A 16779-nucleotide genomic window follows, 5' to 3' on the forward strand; every position below is an offset into this window, starting at 1 on the left:
GCCTCTCACATGGTAGAGAGGCTCACTCCTTCTTGTGTCTCGTTCTCTGCACACGAGTTGCACGTGGCATCGATATAGCAAAGGTTTTCTAGAGAAAGCGAAGTCAATATTACATGAATCGAGTCGACATGTTTGCTTCTTACGATGATGGAATCAGAAGAAATGTGTGTGGTACTTCACTGCATCTGCTGCTCGCCTTTCAGCGTCCCTATGTCTTATCAGACGAAGATGACTGTGAAATTGGCGGCGATTCAGAGGTTAACGAAGACGCGCAAATCTGCGGACTTACGTGTGAGCCGAAATAGCTCAGTTGGGAGAGCGTTAGACTGAAGATCTAAAGGTCCCTGGTTCGATCCCGGGTTTCGGCAAGCGTATGTTTTGAAGCTGATGCCAATGGAATTGCTCCGAGTCTGTGATGATGTAGGTACAGCCGATAACAAAAATGACTCTATCCTGTAACTGTTCAGGTTGTCTAGTGCTTGCCGTAAGAGGAACACAGTAGGCAACTCCCTGAGAAGTAAGAAAATACGAAAAGTCCTACCGACTGCGTTCCTTTTTTTGTGTCAGGAGGTGAAGAACGTCTCCAACGGAAGCGTGAAATGAGCGAAAACGTGGGAAGCATTGCATTCGAAATGCTTGTGAAATTTCCAATTACTCAGTGAGTGTCGACAAAACACGTAAATCCTCTACTCCAACGTATGAGACCTAACGACTGCTGCGGTTTGTTTTTGCATTGTGTGTCAGCATTCTTCGATAGTCTGCTACGAGCTTAGCGCGACACGTTTGTAGACAGCATTCAGGCGACGTTTAATTAGTAACAGCTCCATGCAGCGATAGCACAGCTGTGAAGGACATGAGTCAATGTACAGCTGTGCATCGTGGGATGTTCTCTATTGTCGTGTGAGCCCGGATAGCTCAGTCGGTAGAGCATTAGGCTTTTAACCTAAGGGTCCAGGGTTCAAGTCCCTGTTCGGGCGGAAATTTTAATACTTTGGTAGCGATTCCTCTGGTAGCGGTGGAAACACTACGGAAAAGAATGCAGCTACGCCGTTTTCTGATGCCACATAGCTTTAAACCGTAGAAGTTGCATGTGTCGGAGAACCTCGACCTACGGGCAGTCGTGGCCGAGTGGTTAAGGCGTCTGACTCGAAATCAGATTCCCTCTGGGAGCGTAGGTTCGAATCCTACCGGCTGCGTGCGATTTTGCGTAAAGAGGAGCAAATATTTTCACACACGTGAACGCGGTTGCAAACCGATGGCGCCATCTTCAACAAGACGAAAATTTCCGTTTAACAATACTGAGTGTCGCGACGGCTGCTGCTTACTGTGGCTACCGGTTTTCCTCTCACTGACGCTGGGACTGCAGAAAGCCGTCGCAGGCCCACGAGTGCGCTCCCGTCATTTTCTCGCGTCGACGCCGAGTTCGTGAGTACACAGACGTGTTTGGAAGCGTTGGACAGAGCCAACATTCATTTCTCTCTTTTTTAAGAATCGCAATTCAGTCATTCGAGTGCGGAAAAAGCAATGGTGCAGCGTTTCTTTTCTTAAGATCTCGCAGCTACTTGCAAGTATGTCGACCACTTAAGACGACAGAAAACTAGCGTCAGCGGTGCGTCAGTGGGAAGTCGGTGAAGTCGCCATTGGAGCCATAAGCCAGTAATTACGTCATGCGAATCACTCGCACGCCACGCAGCTGTACGATAGCTCAGTCGGTAGAGCGTTTGATTTTCAACCAAAGGGTGTTGGGTTCAACGCCATGTCTAGGCGAAAATTAATACACTTTCGTAACGGCTAATGTGCTGGCAATGGAAACACTACAGAAAAGAGTGAGGCCACGCCGCTTTCTGCCATTGGATTGCTTCTAAAGGTGCACTTTCACGTGTCGGAAGACGCTACTGCTACCGGCAGTCGTGGCCGAGTGGTTAAGGCGTCTGACTTGAAATCAGATTCCCTCTGGGAGCGTAGGTTCGAGTCCTGCCGACTGCGGAAATTTTGTAGCTCTCAAAAGATGGGCGTTCAGCTGCATTCTAGCAGTTGCGTCACTACTAAACACGTGGGTCGCCGGCAATGTGCAGTATTATTGGCTGCAGCGCTACAGTCGCACCCAGAAGCCACAGCTCATCGCCTCGTCACACTGCCGTCCACCAGGTGTGAGTGCAAGTGTCGCCTCTCTGGGCAGTGCAGATGTGTCCATTTTAGCTTGCAGACAATTACGTGTAGCAATTTATGAGCTAACGCAAGTCAAATGTTTTAGCGTGTGTATCTGCTAGATACTGCCTCTCACATGGTAGAGAGGCTCACTCCTTCTTGTGTCTCGTTCTCTGCACACGAGTTGCACGTGGCATCGATATAGCAAAGGTTTTCTAGAGAAAGCGAAGTCAATATTACATGAATCGAGTCGACATGTTTGCTTCTTACGATGATGGAATCAGAAGAAATGTGTGTGGTACTTCACTGCATCTGCTGCTCGCCTTTCAGCGTCCCTATGTCTTATCAGACGAAGATGACTGTGAAATTGGCGGCGATTCAGAGGTTAACGAAGACGCGCAAATCTGCGGACTTACGTGTGAGCCGAAATAGCTCAGTTGGGAGAGCGTTAGACTGAAGATCTAAAGGTCCCTGGTTCGATCCCGGGTTTCGGCAAGCGTATGTTTTGAAGCTGATGCCAATGGAATTGCTCCGAGTCTGTGATGATGTAGGTACAGCCGATAACAAAAATGACTCTATCCTGTAACTGTTCAGGTTGTCTAGTGCTTGCCGTAAGAGGAACACAGTAGGCAACTCCCTGAGAAGTAAGAAAATACGAAAAGTCCTACCGACTGCGTTCCTTTTTTTGTGTCAGGAGGTGAAGAACGTCTCCAACGGAAGCGTGAAATGAGCGAAAACGTGGGAAGCATTGCATTCGAAATGCTTGTGAAATTTCCAATTACTCAGTGAGTGTCGACAAAACACGTAAATCCTCTACTCCAACGTATGAGACCTAACGACTGCTGCGGTTTGTTTTTGCATTGTGTGTCAGCATTCTTCGATAGTCTGCTACGAGCTTAGCGCGACACGTTTGTAGACAGCATTCAGGCGACGTTTAATTAGTAACAGCTCCATGCAGCGATAGCACAGCTGTGAAGGACATGAGTCAATGTACAGCTGTGCATCGTGGGATGTTCTCTATTGTCGTGTGAGCCCGGATAGCTCAGTCGGTAGAGCATTAGGCTTTTAACCTAAGGGTCCAGGGTTCAAGTCCCTGTTCGGGCGGAAATTTTAATACTTTGGTAGCGATTCCTCTGGTAGCGGTGGAAACACTACGGAAAAGAATGCAGCTACGCCGTTTTCTGATGCCACATAGCTTTAAACCGTAGAAGTTGCATGTGTCGGAGAACCTCGACCTACGGGCAGTCGTGGCCGAGTGGTTAAGGCGTCTGACTCGAAATCAGATTCCCTCTGGGAGCGTAGGTTCGAATCCTACCGGCTGCGTGCGATTTTGCGTAAAGAGGAGCAAATATTTTCACACACGTGAACGCGGTTGCAAACCGATGGCGCCATCTTCAACAAGACGAAAATTTCCGTTTAACAATACTGAGTGTCGCGACGGCTGCTGCTTACTGTGGCTACCGGTTTTCCTCTCACTGACGCTGGGACTGCAGAAAGCCGTCGCAGGCCCACGAGTGCGCTCCCGTCATTTTCTCGCGTCGACGCCGAGTTCGTGAGTACACAGACGTGCTTGGAAGCGTTGGACAGAGCCAACATTCATTTCTCTCTTTTTTAAGAATCGCAATTCAGTCATTCGAGTGCGGAAAAAGCAATGGTGCAGCGTTTCTTTTCTTAAGATCTCGCAGCTACTTGCAAGTATGTCGACCACTTAAGACGACAGAAAACTAGCGTCAGCGGTGCGTCAGTGGGAAGTCGGTGAAGTCGCCATTGGAGCCATAAGCCAGTAATTACGTCATGCGAATCACTCGCACGCCACGCAGCTGTACGATAGCTCAGTCGGTAGAGCGTTTGATTTTCAACCAAAGGGTGTTGGGTTCAACGCCACGTCTAGGCGAAAATTAATACACTTTCGTAACGGCTAATGTGCTGGCAATGGAAACACTACAGAAAAGAGTGAGGCCACGCCGCTTTCTGCCATTGGATTGCTTCTAAAGGTGCACTTTCACGTGTCGGAAGACGCTACTGCTACCGGCAGTCGTGGCCGAGTGGTTAAGGCGTCTGACTTGAAATCAGATTCCCTCTGGGAGCGTAGGTTCGAGTCCTGCCGACTGCGGAAATTTTGTAGCTCTCAAAAGATGGGCGTTCAGCTGCATTCTAGCAGTTGCGTCACTACTAAACACGTGGGTCGCCGGCAATGTGCAGTATTATTGGCTGCAGCGCTACAGTCGCACCCAGAAGCCACAGCTCATCGCCTCGTCACACTGCCGTCCACCAGGTGTGAGTGCAAGTGTCGCCTCTCTGGGCAGTGCAGATGTGTCCATTTTAGCTTGCAGACAATTACGTGTAGCAATTTATGAGCTAACGCAAGTCAAATGTTTTAGCGTGTGTATCTGCTAGATACTGCCTCTCACATGGTAGAGAGGCTCACTCCTTCTTGTGTCTCGTTCTCTGCACACGAGTTGCACGTGGCATCGATATAGCAAAGGTTTTCTAGAGAAAGCGAAGTCAATATTACATGAATCGAGTCGACATGTTTGCTTCTTACGATGATGGAATCAGAAGAAATGTGTGTGGTACTTCACTGCATCTGCTGCTCGCCTTTCAGCGTCCCTATGTCTTATCAGACGAAGATGACTGTGAAATTGGCGGCGATTCAGAGGTTAACGAAGACGCGCAAATCTGCGGACTTACGTGTGAGCCGAAATAGCTCAGTTGGGAGAGCGTTAGACTGAAGATCTAAAGGTCCCTGGTTCGATCCCGGGTTTCGGCAAGCGTATGTTTTGAAGCTGATGCCAATGGAATTGCTCCGAGTCTGTGATGATGTAGGTACAGCCGATAACAAAAATGACTCTATCCTGTAACTGTTCAGGTTGTCTAGTGCTTGCCGTAAGAGGAACACAGTAGGCAACTCCCTGAGAAGTAAGAAAATACGAAAAGTCCTACCGACTGCGTTCCTTTTTTTGTGTCAGGAGGTGAAGAACGTCTCCAACGGAAGCGTGAAATGAGCGAAAACGTGGGAAGCATTGCATTCGAAATGCTTGTGAAATTTCCAATTACTCAGTGAGTGTCGACAAAACACGTAAATCCTCTACTCCAACGTATGAGACCTAACGACTGCTGCGGTTTGTTTTTGCATTGTGTGTCAGCATTCTTCGATAGTCTGCTACGAGCTTAGCGCGACACGTTTGTAGACAGCATTCAGGCGACGTTTAATTAGTAACAGCTCCATGCAGCGATAGCACAGCTGTGAAGGACATGAGTCAATGTACAGCTGTGCATCGTGGGATGTTCTCTATTGTCGTGTGAGCCCGGATAGCTCAGTCGGTAGAGCATTAGGCTTTTAACCTAAGGGTCCAGGGTTCAAGTCCCTGTTCGGGCGGAAATTTTAATACTTTGGTAGCGATTCCTCTGGTAGCGGTGGAAACACTACGGAAAAGAATGCAGCTACGCCGTTTTCTGATGCCACATAGCTTTAAACCGTAGAAGTTGCATGTGTCGGAGAACCTCGACCTACGGGCAGTCGTGGCCGAGTGGTTAAGGCGTCTGACTCGAAATCAGATTCCCTCTGGGAGCGTAGGTTCGAATCCTACCGGCTGCGTGCGATTTTGCGTAAAGAGGAGCAAATATTTTCACACACGTGAACGCGGTTGCAAACCGATGGCGCCATCTTCAACAAGACGAAAATTTCCGTTTAACAATACTGAGTGTCGCGACGGCTGCTGCTTACTGTGGCTACCGGTTTTCCTCTCACTGACGCTGGGACTGCAGAAAGCCGTCGCAGGCCCACGAGTGCGCTCCCGTCATTTTCTCGCGTCGACGCCGAGTTCGTGAGTACACAGACGTGTTTGGAAGCGTTGGACAGAGCCAACATTCATTTCTCTCTTTTTTAAGAATCGCAATTCAGTCATTCGAGTGCGGAAAAAGCAATGGTGCAGCGTTTCTTTTCTTAAGATCTCGCAGCTACTTGCAAGTATGTCGACCACTTAAGACGACAGAAAACTAGCGTCAGCGGTGCGTCAGTGGGAAGTCGGTGAAGTCGCCATTGGAGCCATAAGCCAGTAATTACGTCATGCGAATCACTCGCACGCCACGCAGCTGTACGATAGCTCAGTCGGTAGAGCGTTTGATTTTCAACCAAAGGGTGTTGGGTTCAACGCCATGTCTAGGCGAAAATTAATACACTTTCGTAACGGCTAATGTGCTGGCAATGGAAACACTACAGAAAAGAGTGAGGCCACGCCGCTTTCTGCCATTGGATTGCTTCTAAAGGTGCACTTTCACGTGTCGGAAGACGCTACTGCTACCGGCAGTCGTGGCCGAGTGGTTAAGGCGTCTGACTTGAAATCAGATTCCCTCTGGGAGCGTAGGTTCGAGTCCTGCCGACTGCGGAAATTTTGTAGCTCTCAAAAGATGGGCGTTCAGCTGCATTCTAGCAGTTGCGTCACTACTAAACACGTGGGTCGCCGGCAATGTGCAGTATTATTGGCTGCAGCGCTACAGTCGCACCCAGAAGCCACAGCTCATCGCCTCGTCACACTGCCGTCCACCAGGTGTGAGTGCAAGTGTCGCCTCTCTGGGCAGTGCAGATGTGTCCATTTTAGCTTGCAGACAATTACGTGTAGCAATTTATGAGCTAACGCAAGTCAAATGTTTTAGCGTGTGTATCTGCTAGATACTGCCTCTCACATGGTAGAGAGGCTCACTCCTTCTTGTGTCTCGTTCTCTGCACACGAGTTGCACGTGGCATCGATATAGCAAAGGTTTTCTAGAGAAAGCGAAGTCAATATTACATGAATCGAGTCGACATGTTTGCTTCTTACGATGATGGAATCAGAAGAAATGTGTGTGGTACTTCACTGCATCTGCTGCTCGCCTTTCAGCGTCCCTATGTCTTATCAGACGAAGATGACTGTGAAATTGGCGGCGATTCAGAGGTTAACGAAGACGCGCAAATCTGCGGACTTACGTGTGAGCCGAAATAGCTCAGTTGGGAGAGCGTTAGACTGAAGATCTAAAGGTCCCTGGTTCGATCCCGGGTTTCGGCAAGCGTATGTTTTGAAGCTGATGCCAATGGAATTGCTCCGAGTCTGTGATGATGTAGGTACAGCCGATAACAAAAATGACTCTATCCTGTAACTGTTCAGGTTGTCTAGTGCTTGCCGTAAGAGGAACACAGTAGGCAACTCCCTGAGAAGTAAGAAAATACGAAAAGTCCTACCGACTGCGTTCCTTTTTTTGTGTCAGGAGGTGAAGAACGTCTCCAACGGAAGCGTGAAATGAGCGAAAACGTGGGAAGCATTGCATTCGAAATGCTTGTGAAATTTCCAATTACTCAGTGAGTGTCGACAAAACACGTAAATCCTCTACTCCAACGTATGAGACCTAACGACTGCTGCGGTTTGTTTTTGCATTGTGTGTCAGCATTCTTCGATAGTCTGCTACGAGCTTAGCGCGACACGTTTGTAGACAGCATTCAGGCGACGTTTAATTAGTAACAGCTCCATGCAGCGATAGCACAGCTGTGAAGGACATGAGTCAATGTACAGCTGTGCATCGTGGGATGTTCTCTATTGTCGTGTGAGCCCGGATAGCTCAGTCGGTAGAGCATTAGGCTTTTAACCTAAGGGTCCAGGGTTCAAGTCCCTGTTCGGGCGGAAATTTTAATACTTTGGTAGCGATTCCTCTGGTAGCGGTGGAAACACTACGGAAAAGAATGCAGCTACGCCGTTTTCTGATGCCACATAGCTTTAAACCGTAGAAGTTGCATGTGTCGGAGAACCTCGACCTACGGGCAGTCGTGGCCGAGTGGTTAAGGCGTCTGACTCGAAATCAGATTCCCTCTGGGAGCGTAGGTTCGAATCCTACCGGCTGCGTGCGATTTTGCGTAAAGAGGAGCAAATATTTTCACACACGTGAACGCGGTTGCAAACCGATGGCGCCATCTTCAACAAGACGAAAATTTCCGTTTAACAATACTGAGTGTCGCGACGGCTGCTGCTTACTGTGGCTACCGGTTTTCCTCTCACTGACGCTGGGACTGCAGAAAGCCGTCGCAGGCCCACGAGTGCGCTCCCGTCATTTTCTCGCGTCGACGCCGAGTTCGTGAGTACACAGACGTGCTTGGAAGCGTTGGACAGAGCCAACATTCATTTCTCTCTTTTTTAAGAATCGCAATTCAGTCATTCGAGTGCGGAAAAAGCAATGGTGCAGCGTTTCTTTTCTTAAGATCTCGCAGCTACTTGCAAGTATGTCGACCACTTAAGACGACAGAAAACTAGCGTCAGCGGTGCGTCAGTGGGAAGTCGGTGAAGTCGCCATTGGAGCCATAAGCCAGTAATTACGTCATGCGAATCACTCGCACGCCACGCAGCTGTACGATAGCTCAGTCGGTAGAGCGTTTGATTTTCAACCAAAGGGTGTTGGGTTCAACGCCACGTCTAGGCGAAAATTAATACACTTTCGTAACGGCTAATGTGCTGGCAATGGAAACACTACAGAAAAGAGTGAGGCCACGCCGCTTTCTGCCATTGGATTGCTTCTAAAGGTGCACTTTCACGTGTCGGAAGACGCTACTGCTACCGGCAGTCGTGGCCGAGTGGTTAAGGCGTCTGACTTGAAATCAGATTCCCTCTGGTAGCGTAGGTTCGAGTCCTGCCGACTGCGGAAATTTTGTAGCTCTCAAAAGATGGGCGTTCAGCTGCATTCTAGCAGTTGCGTCACTACTAAACACGTGGGTCGCCGGCAATGTGCAGTATTATTGGCTGCAGCGCTACAGTCGCACCCAGAAGCCACAGCTCATCGCCTCGTCACACTGCCGTCCACCAGGTGTGAGTGCAAGTGTCGCCTCTCTGGGCAGTGCAGATGTGTCCATTTTAGCTTGCAGACAATTACGTGTAGCAATTTATGAGCTAACGCAAGTCAAATGTTTTAGCGTGTGTATCTGCTAGATACTGCCTCTCACATGGTAGAGAGGCTCACTCCTTCTTGTGTCTCGTTCTCTGCACACGAGTTGCACGTGGCATCGATATAGCAAAGGTTTTCTAGAGAAAGCGAAGTCAATATTACATGAATCGAGTCGACATGTTTGCTTCTTACGATGATGGAATCAGAAGAAATGTGTGTGGTACTTCACTGCATCTGCTGCTCGCCTTTCAGCGTCCCTATGTCTTATCAGACGAAGATGACTGTGAAATTGGCGGCGATTCAGAGGTTAACGAAGACGCGCAAATCTGCGGACTTACGTGTGAGCCGAAATAGCTCAGTTGGGAGAGCGTTAGACTGAAGATCTAAAGGTCCCTGGTTCGATCCCGGGTTTCGGCAAGCGTATGTTTTGAAGCTGATGCCAATGGAATTGCTCCGAGTCTGTGATGATGTAGGTACAGCCGATAACAAAAATGACTCTATCCTGTAACTGTTCAGGTTGTCTAGTGCTTGCCGTAAGAGGAACACAGTAGGCAACTCCCTGAGAAGTAAGAAAATACGAAAAGTCCTACCGACTGCGTTCCTTTTTTTGTGTCAGGAGGTGAAGAACGTCTCCAACGGAAGCGTGAAATGAGCGAAAACGTGGGAAGCATTGCATTCGAAATGCTTGTGAAATTTCCAATTACTCAGTGAGTGTCGACAAAACACGTAAATCCTCTACTCCAACGTATGAGACCTAACGACTGCTGCGGTTTGTTTTTGCATTGTGTGTCAGCATTCTTCGATAGTCTGCTACGAGCTTAGCGCGACACGTTTGTAGACAGCATTCAGGCGACGTTTAATTAGTAACAGCTCCATGCAGCGATAGCACAGCTGTGAAGGACATGAGTCAATGTACAGCTGTGCATCGTGGGATGTTCTCTATTGTCGTGTGAGCCCGGATAGCTCAGTCGGTAGAGCATTAGGCTTTTAACCTAAGGGTCCAGGGTTCAAGTCCCTGTTCGGGCGGAAATTTTAATACTTTGGTAGCGATTCCTCTGGTAGCGGTGGAAACACTACGGAAAAGAATGCAGCTACGCCGTTTTCTGATGCCACATAGCTTTAAACCGTAGAAGTTGCATGTGTCGGAGAACCTCGACCTACGGGCAGTCGTGGCCGAGTGGTTAAGGCGTCTGACTCGAAATCAGATTCCCTCTGGGAGCGTAGGTTCGAATCCTACCGGCTGCGTGCGATTTTGCGTAAAGAGGAGCAAATATTTTCACACACGTGAACGCGGTTGCAAACCGATGGCGCCATCTTCAACAAGACGAAAATTTCCGTTTAACAATACTGAGTGTCGCGACGGCTGCTGCTTACTGTGGCTACCGGTTTTCCTCTCACTGACGCTGGGACTGCAGAAAGCCGTCGCAGGCCCACGAGTGCGCTCCCGTCATTTTCTCGCGTCGACGCCGAGTTCGTGAGTACACAGACGTGCTTGGAAGCGTTGGACAGAGCCAACATTCATTTCTCTCTTTTTTAAGAATCGCAATTCAGTCATTCGAGTGCGGAAAAAGCAATGGTGCAGCGTTTCTTTTCTTAAGATCTCGCAGCTACTTGCAAGTATGTCGACCACTTAAGACGACAGAAAACTAGCGTCAGCGGTGCGTCAGTGGGAAGTCGGTGAAGTCGCCATTGGAGCCATAAGCCAGTAATTACGTCATGCGAATCACTCGCACGCCACGCAGCTGTACGATAGCTCAGTCGGTAGAGCGTTTGATTTTCAACCAAAGGGTGTTGGGTTCAACGCCATGTCTAGGCGAAAATTAATACACTTTCGTAACGGCTAATGTGCTGGCAATGGAAACACTACAGAAAAGAGTGAGGCCACGCCGCTTTCTGCCATTGGATTGCTTCTAAAGGTGCACTTTCACGTGTCGGAAGACGCTACTGCTACCGGCAGTCGTGGCCGAGTGGTTAAGGCGTCTGACTTGAAATCAGATTCCCTCTGGTAGCGTAGGTTCGAGTCCTGCCGACTGCGGAAATTTTGTAGCTCTCAAAAGATGGGCGTTCAGCTGCATTCTAGCAGTTGCGTCACTACTAAACACGTGGGTCGCCGGCAATGTGCAGTATTATTGGCTGCAGCGCTACAGTCGCACCCAGAAGCCACAGCTCATCGCCTCGTCACACTGCCGTCCACCAGGTGTGAGTGCAAGTGTCGCCTCTCTGGGCAGTGCAGATGTGTCCATTTTAGCTTGCAGACAATTACGTGTAGCAATTTATGAGCTAACGCAAGTCAAATGTTTTAGCGTGTGTATCTGCTAGATACTGCCTCTCACATGGTAGAGAGGCTCACTCCTTCTTGTGTCTCGTTCTCTGCACACGAGTTGCACGTGGCATCGATATAGCAAAGGTTTTCTAGAGAAAGCGAAGTCAATATTACATGAATCGAGTCGACATGTTTGCTTCTTACGATGATGGAATCAGAAGAAATGTGTGTGGTACTTCACTGCATCTGCTGCTCGCCTTTCAGCGTCCCTATGTCTTATCAGACGAAGATGACTGTGAAATTGGCGGCGATTCAGAGGTTAACGAAGACGCGCAAATCTGCGGACTTACGTGTGAGCCGAAATAGCTCAGTTGGGAGAGCGTTAGACTGAAGATCTAAAGGTCCCTGGTTCGATCCCGGGTTTCGGCAAGCGTATGTTTTGAAGCTGATGCCAATGGAATTGCTCCGAGTCTGTGATGATGTAGGTACAGCCGATAACAAAAATGACTCTATCCTGTAACTGTTCAGGTTGTCTAGTGCTTGCCGTAAGAGGAACACAGTAGGCAACTCCCTGAGAAGTAAGAAAATACGAAAAGTCCTACCGACTGCGTTCCTTTTTTTGTGTCAGGAGGTGAAGAACGTCTCCAACGGAAGCGTGAAATGAGCGAAAACGTGGGAAGCATTGCATTCGAAATGCTTGTGAAATTTCCAATTACTCAGTGAGTGTCGACAAAACACGTAAATCCTCTACTCCAACGTATGAGACCTAACGACTGCTGCGGTTTGTTTTTGCATTGTGTGTCAGCATTCTTCGATAGTCTGCTACGAGCTTAGCGCGACACGTTTGTAGACAGCATTCAGGCGACGTTTAATTAGTAACAGCTCCATGCAGCGATAGCACAGCTGTGAAGGACATGAGTCAATGTACAGCTGTGCATCGTGGGATGTTCTCTATTGTCGTGTGAGCCCGGATAGCTCAGTCGGTAGAGCATTAGGCTTTTAACCTAAGGGTCCAGGGTTCAAGTCCCTGTTCGGGCGGAAATTTTAATACTTTGGTAGCGATTCCTCTGGTAGCGGTGGAAACACTACGGAAAAGAATGCAGCTACGCCGTTTTCTGATGCCACATAGCTTTAAACCGTAGAAGTTGCATGTGTCGGAGAACCTCGACCTACGGGCAGTCGTGGCCGAGTGGTTAAGGCGTCTGACTCGAAATCAGATTCCCTCTGGGAGCGTAGGTTCGAATCCTACCGGCTGCGTGCGATTTTGCGTAAAGAGGAGCAAATATTTTCACACACGTGAACGCGGTTGCAAACCGATGGCGCCATCTTCAACAAGACGAAAATTTCCGTTTAACAATACTGAGTGTCGCGACGGCTGCTGCTTACTGTGGCTACCGGTTTTCCTCTCACTGACGCTGGGACTGCAGAAAGCCGTCGCAGGCCCACGAGTGCGCTCCCGTCATTTTCTCGCGTCGACGCCGAGTTCGTGAGTACACAGACGTGCTTGGAAGCGTTGGACAGAGCCAACATTCATTTCTCTCTTTTTTAAGAATCGCAATTCAGTCATTCGAGTGCGGAAAAAGCAATGGTGCAGCGTTTCTTTTCTTAAGATCTCGCAGCTACTTGCAAGTATGTCGACCACTTAAGACGACAGAAAACTAGCGTCAGCGGTGCGTCAGTGGGAAGTCGGTGAAGTCGCCATTGGAGCCATAAGCCAGTAATTACGTCATGCGAATCACTCGCACGCCACGCAGCTGTACGATAGCTCAGTCGGTAGAGCGTTTGATTTTCAACCAAAGGGTGTTGGGTTCAACGCCACGTCTAGGCGAAAATTAATACACTTTCGTAACGGCTAATGTGCTGGCAATGGAAACACTACAGAAAAGAGTGAGGCCACGCCGCTTTCTGCCATTGGATTGCTTCTAAAGGTGCACTTTCACGTGTCGGAAGACGCTACTGCTACCGGCAGTCGTGGCCGAGTGGTTAAGGCGTCTGACTTGAAATCAGATTCCCTCTGGTAGCGTAGGTTCGAGTCCTGCCGACTGCGGAAATTTTGTAGCTCTCAAAAGATGGGCGTTCAGCTGCATTCTAGCAGTTGCGTCACTACTAAACACGTGGGTCGCCGGCAATGTGCAGTATTATTGGCTGCAGCGCTACAGTCGCACCCAGAAGCCACAGCTCATCGCCTCGTCACACTGCCGTCCACCAGGTGTGAGTGCAAGTGTCGCCTCTCTGGGCAGTGCAGATGTGTCCATTTTAGCTTGCAGACAATTACGTGTAGCAATTTATGAGCTAACGCAAGTCAAATGTTTTAGCGTGTGTATCTGCTAGATACTGCCTCTCACATGGTAGAGAGGCTCACTCCTTCTTGTGTCTCGTTCTCTGCACACGAGTTGCACGTGGCATCGATATAGCAAAGGTTTTCTAGAGAAAGCGAAGTCAATATTACATGAATCGAGTCGACATGTTTGCTTCTTACGATGATGGAATCAGAAGAAATGTGTGTGGTACTTCACTGCATCTGCTGCTCGCCTTTCAGCGTCCCTATGTCTTATCAGACGAAGATGACTGTGAAATTGGCGGCGATTCAGAGGTTAACGAAGACGCGCAAATCTGCGGACTTACGTGTGAGCCGAAATAGCTCAGTTGGGAGAGCGTTAGACTGAAGATCTAAAGGTCCCTGGTTCGATCCCGGGTTTCGGCAAGCGTATGTTTTGAAGCTGATGCCAATGGAATTGCTCCGAGTCTGTGATGATGTAGGTACAGCCGATAACAAAAATGACTCTATCCTGTAACTGTTCAGGTTGTCTAGTGCTTGCCGTAAGAGGAACACAGTAGGCAACTCCCTGAGAAGTAAGAAAATACGAAAAGTCCTACCGACTGCGTTCCTTTTTTTGTGTCAGGAGGTGAAGAACGTCTCCAACGGAAGCGTGAAATGAGCGAAAACGTGGGAAGCATTGCATTCGAAATGCTTGTGAAATTTCCAATTACTCAGTGAGTGTCGACAAAACACGTAAATCCTCTACTCCAACGTATGAGACCTAACGACTGCTGCGGTTTGTTTTTGCATTGTGTGTCAGCATTCTTCGATAGTCTGCTACGAGCTTAGCGCGACACGTTTGTAGACAGCATTCAGGCGACGTTTAATTAGTAACAGCTCCATGCAGCGATAGCACAGCTGTGAAGGACATGAGTCAATGTACAGCTGTGCATCGTGGGATGTTCTCTATTGTCGTGTGAGCCCGGATAGCTCAGTCGGTAGAGCATTAGGCTTTTAACCTAAGGGTCCAGGGTTCAAGTCCCTGTTCGGGCGGAAATTTTAATACTTTGGTAGCGATTCCTCTGGTAGCGGTGGAAACACTACGGAAAAGAATGCAGCTACGCCGTTTTCTGATGCCACATAGCTTTAAACCGTAGAAGTTGCATGTGTCGGAGAACCTCGACCTACGGGCAGTCGTGGCCGAGTGGTTAAGGCGTCTGACTCGAAATCAGATTCCCTCTGGGAGCGTAGGTTCGAATCCTACCGGCTGCGTGCGATTTTGCGTAAAGAGGAGCAAATATTTTCACACACGTGAACGCGGTTGCAAACCGATGGCGCCATCTTCAACAAGACGAAAATTTCCGTTTAACAATACTGAGTGTCGCGACGGCTGCTGCTTACTGTGGCTACCGGTTTTCCTCTCACTGACGCTGGGACTGCAGAAAGCCGTCGCAGGCCCACGAGTGCGCTCCCGTCATTTTCTCGCGTCGACGCCGAGTTCGTGAGTACACAGACGTGCTTGGAAGCGTTGGACAGAGCCAACATTCATTTCTCTCTTTTTTAAGAATCGCAATTCAGTCATTCGAGTGCGGAAAAAGCAATGGTGCAGCGTTTCTTTTCTTAAGATCTCGCAGCTACTTGCAAGTATGTCGACCACTTAAGACGACAGAAAACTAGCGTCAGCGGTGCGTCAGTGGGAAGTCGGTGAAGTCGCCATTGGAGCCATAAGCCAGTAATTACGTCATGCGAATCACTCGCACGCCACGCAGCTGTACGATAGCTCAGTCGGTAGAGCGTTTGATTTTCAACCAAAGGGTGTTGGGTTCAACGCCATGTCTAGGCGAAAATTAATACACTTTCGTAACGGCTAATGTGCTGGCAATGGAAACACTACAGAAAAGAGTGAGGCCACGCCGCTTTCTGCCATTGGATTGCTTCTAAAGGTGCACTTTCACGTGTCGGAAGACGCTACTGCTACCGGCAGTCGTGGCCGAGTGGTTACGGCGTCTGACTTGAAATCAGATTCCCTCTGGTAGCGTAGGTTCGAGTCCTGCCGACTGCGGAAATTTTGTAGCTCTCAAAAGATGGGCGTTCAGCTGCATTCTAGCAGTTGCGTCACTACTAAACACGTGGGTCGCCGGCAATGTGCAGTATTATTGGCTGCAGCGCTACAGTCGCACCCAGAAGCCACAGCTCATCGCCTCGTCACACTGCCGTCCACCAGGTGTGAGTGCAAGTGTCGCCTCTCTGGGCAGTGCAGATGTGTCCATTTTAGCTTGCAGACAATTACGTGTAGCAATTTATGAGCTAACGCAAGTCAAATGTTTTAGCGTGTGTATCTGCTAGATACTGCCTCTCACATGGTAGAGAGGCTCACTCCTTCTTGTGTCTCGTTCTCTGCACACGAGTTGCACGTGGCATCGATATAGCAAAGGTTTTCTAGAGAAAGCGAAGTCAATATTACATGAATCGAGTCGACATGTTTGCTTCTTACGATGATGGAATCAGAAGAAATGTGTGTGGTACTTCACTGCATCTGCTGCTCGCCTTTCAGCGTCCCTATGTCTTATCAGACGAAGATGACTGTGAAATTGGCGGCGATTCAGAGGTTAACGAAGACGCGCAAATCTGCGGACTTACGTGTGAGCCGAAATAGCTCAGTTGGGAGAGCGTTAGACTGAAGATCTAAAGGTCCCTGGTTCGATCCCGGGTTTCGGCAAGCGTATGTTTTGAAGCTGATGCCAATGGAATTGCTCCGAGTCTGTGATGATGTAGGTACAGCCGATAACAAAAATGACTCTATCCTGTAACTGTTCAGGTTGTCTAGTGCTTGCCGTAAGAGGAACACAGTAGGCAACTCCCTGAGAAGTAAGAAAATACGAAAAGTCCTACCGACTGCGTTCCTTTTTTTGTGTCAGGAGGTGAAGAACGTCTCCAACGGAAGCGTGAAATGAGCGAAAACGTGGGAAGCATTGCATTCGAAATGCTTGTGAAATTTCCAATTACTCAGTGAGTGTCGACAAAACACGTAAATCCTCTACTCCAACGTATGAGACCTAACGACTGCTGCGGTTTGTTTTTGCATTGTGTGTCAGCATTCTTCGATAGTCTGCTACGAGCTTAGCGCGACACGTTTGTAGACAGCATTCAGGCGACGTTTAATTAGTAACAGCTCCATGCAGCGATAGCACAGCTGTGAAGGACA

At 48.8% G+C, this 16779-nt stretch overlaps 29 non-coding genes across 29 annotated transcripts; all 29 read left to right on the top strand.

Annotated features, from left to right (window-relative positions):
- Nucleotides 1-295: 295 nt before the first annotated feature.
- On the top strand, nucleotides 296-368 carry Trnaf-gaa (transfer RNA phenylalanine (anticodon GAA)). Its single transcript has one exon. It is a non-coding gene; the product is annotated as a tRNA-Phe (tRNA).
- A 536-nt stretch (nucleotides 369-904) lies between these two features.
- Nucleotides 905-977, top strand: Trnak-uuu (transfer RNA lysine (anticodon UUU)). The gene has a single exon. It is a non-coding gene; the product is annotated as a tRNA-Lys (tRNA).
- Nucleotides 978-1114: 137 nt separating this feature from the next.
- Trnas-cga (transfer RNA serine (anticodon CGA)) lies at nucleotides 1115-1196 on the top strand. The gene has a single exon. It is a non-coding gene; the product is annotated as a tRNA-Ser (tRNA).
- A 708-nt stretch (nucleotides 1197-1904) lies between these two features.
- Trnas-uga (transfer RNA serine (anticodon UGA)) lies at nucleotides 1905-1986 on the top strand. Its single transcript has one exon. It is a non-coding gene; the product is annotated as a tRNA-Ser (tRNA).
- Nucleotides 1987-2570: 584 nt separating this feature from the next.
- Trnaf-gaa (transfer RNA phenylalanine (anticodon GAA)) lies at nucleotides 2571-2643 on the top strand. The gene has a single exon. It is a non-coding gene; the product is annotated as a tRNA-Phe (tRNA).
- Nucleotides 2644-3179: 536 nt separating this feature from the next.
- Nucleotides 3180-3252, top strand: Trnak-uuu (transfer RNA lysine (anticodon UUU)). Its single transcript has one exon. It is a non-coding gene; the product is annotated as a tRNA-Lys (tRNA).
- Nucleotides 3253-3389: 137 nt separating this feature from the next.
- On the top strand, nucleotides 3390-3471 carry Trnas-cga (transfer RNA serine (anticodon CGA)). Its single transcript has one exon. It is a non-coding gene; the product is annotated as a tRNA-Ser (tRNA).
- A 708-nt stretch (nucleotides 3472-4179) lies between these two features.
- Trnas-uga (transfer RNA serine (anticodon UGA)) lies at nucleotides 4180-4261 on the top strand. Its single transcript has one exon. It is a non-coding gene; the product is annotated as a tRNA-Ser (tRNA).
- Nucleotides 4262-4845: 584 nt separating this feature from the next.
- Nucleotides 4846-4918, top strand: Trnaf-gaa (transfer RNA phenylalanine (anticodon GAA)). The gene has a single exon. It is a non-coding gene; the product is annotated as a tRNA-Phe (tRNA).
- Nucleotides 4919-5454: 536 nt separating this feature from the next.
- On the top strand, nucleotides 5455-5527 carry Trnak-uuu (transfer RNA lysine (anticodon UUU)). Its single transcript has one exon. It is a non-coding gene; the product is annotated as a tRNA-Lys (tRNA).
- Nucleotides 5528-5664: 137 nt separating this feature from the next.
- Trnas-cga (transfer RNA serine (anticodon CGA)) lies at nucleotides 5665-5746 on the top strand. Its single transcript has one exon. It is a non-coding gene; the product is annotated as a tRNA-Ser (tRNA).
- A 708-nt stretch (nucleotides 5747-6454) lies between these two features.
- Nucleotides 6455-6536, top strand: Trnas-uga (transfer RNA serine (anticodon UGA)). The gene has a single exon. It is a non-coding gene; the product is annotated as a tRNA-Ser (tRNA).
- A 584-nt stretch (nucleotides 6537-7120) lies between these two features.
- Trnaf-gaa (transfer RNA phenylalanine (anticodon GAA)) lies at nucleotides 7121-7193 on the top strand. Its single transcript has one exon. It is a non-coding gene; the product is annotated as a tRNA-Phe (tRNA).
- Nucleotides 7194-7729: 536 nt separating this feature from the next.
- Nucleotides 7730-7802, top strand: Trnak-uuu (transfer RNA lysine (anticodon UUU)). The gene has a single exon. It is a non-coding gene; the product is annotated as a tRNA-Lys (tRNA).
- Nucleotides 7803-7939: 137 nt separating this feature from the next.
- On the top strand, nucleotides 7940-8021 carry Trnas-cga (transfer RNA serine (anticodon CGA)). The gene has a single exon. It is a non-coding gene; the product is annotated as a tRNA-Ser (tRNA).
- Nucleotides 8022-8729: 708 nt separating this feature from the next.
- On the top strand, nucleotides 8730-8811 carry Trnas-uga (transfer RNA serine (anticodon UGA)). The gene has a single exon. It is a non-coding gene; the product is annotated as a tRNA-Ser (tRNA).
- Nucleotides 8812-9395: 584 nt separating this feature from the next.
- On the top strand, nucleotides 9396-9468 carry Trnaf-gaa (transfer RNA phenylalanine (anticodon GAA)). The gene has a single exon. It is a non-coding gene; the product is annotated as a tRNA-Phe (tRNA).
- A 536-nt stretch (nucleotides 9469-10004) lies between these two features.
- On the top strand, nucleotides 10005-10077 carry Trnak-uuu (transfer RNA lysine (anticodon UUU)). The gene has a single exon. It is a non-coding gene; the product is annotated as a tRNA-Lys (tRNA).
- A 137-nt stretch (nucleotides 10078-10214) lies between these two features.
- Nucleotides 10215-10296, top strand: Trnas-cga (transfer RNA serine (anticodon CGA)). The gene has a single exon. It is a non-coding gene; the product is annotated as a tRNA-Ser (tRNA).
- A 708-nt stretch (nucleotides 10297-11004) lies between these two features.
- Nucleotides 11005-11086, top strand: Trnas-uga (transfer RNA serine (anticodon UGA)). Its single transcript has one exon. It is a non-coding gene; the product is annotated as a tRNA-Ser (tRNA).
- Nucleotides 11087-11670: 584 nt separating this feature from the next.
- On the top strand, nucleotides 11671-11743 carry Trnaf-gaa (transfer RNA phenylalanine (anticodon GAA)). The gene has a single exon. It is a non-coding gene; the product is annotated as a tRNA-Phe (tRNA).
- A 536-nt stretch (nucleotides 11744-12279) lies between these two features.
- On the top strand, nucleotides 12280-12352 carry Trnak-uuu (transfer RNA lysine (anticodon UUU)). Its single transcript has one exon. It is a non-coding gene; the product is annotated as a tRNA-Lys (tRNA).
- Nucleotides 12353-12489: 137 nt separating this feature from the next.
- Trnas-cga (transfer RNA serine (anticodon CGA)) lies at nucleotides 12490-12571 on the top strand. Its single transcript has one exon. It is a non-coding gene; the product is annotated as a tRNA-Ser (tRNA).
- Nucleotides 12572-13279: 708 nt separating this feature from the next.
- Trnas-uga (transfer RNA serine (anticodon UGA)) lies at nucleotides 13280-13361 on the top strand. Its single transcript has one exon. It is a non-coding gene; the product is annotated as a tRNA-Ser (tRNA).
- Nucleotides 13362-13945: 584 nt separating this feature from the next.
- On the top strand, nucleotides 13946-14018 carry Trnaf-gaa (transfer RNA phenylalanine (anticodon GAA)). Its single transcript has one exon. It is a non-coding gene; the product is annotated as a tRNA-Phe (tRNA).
- Nucleotides 14019-14554: 536 nt separating this feature from the next.
- Trnak-uuu (transfer RNA lysine (anticodon UUU)) lies at nucleotides 14555-14627 on the top strand. Its single transcript has one exon. It is a non-coding gene; the product is annotated as a tRNA-Lys (tRNA).
- Nucleotides 14628-14764: 137 nt separating this feature from the next.
- On the top strand, nucleotides 14765-14846 carry Trnas-cga (transfer RNA serine (anticodon CGA)). The gene has a single exon. It is a non-coding gene; the product is annotated as a tRNA-Ser (tRNA).
- A 708-nt stretch (nucleotides 14847-15554) lies between these two features.
- Nucleotides 15555-15636, top strand: Trnas-uga (transfer RNA serine (anticodon UGA)). The gene has a single exon. It is a non-coding gene; the product is annotated as a tRNA-Ser (tRNA).
- A 584-nt stretch (nucleotides 15637-16220) lies between these two features.
- Trnaf-gaa (transfer RNA phenylalanine (anticodon GAA)) lies at nucleotides 16221-16293 on the top strand. The gene has a single exon. It is a non-coding gene; the product is annotated as a tRNA-Phe (tRNA).
- The last annotated feature ends 486 nt before the right edge of the window (nucleotides 16294-16779 follow it).

The sequence above is a fragment of the Schistocerca gregaria genome, unplaced genomic scaffold (genome assembly GCF_023897955.1).
Source record: "Schistocerca gregaria isolate iqSchGreg1 unplaced genomic scaffold, iqSchGreg1.2 ptg000359l, whole genome shotgun sequence".
Classification (NCBI taxonomy): domain Eukaryota; kingdom Metazoa; phylum Arthropoda; class Insecta; order Orthoptera; family Acrididae; genus Schistocerca; species Schistocerca gregaria.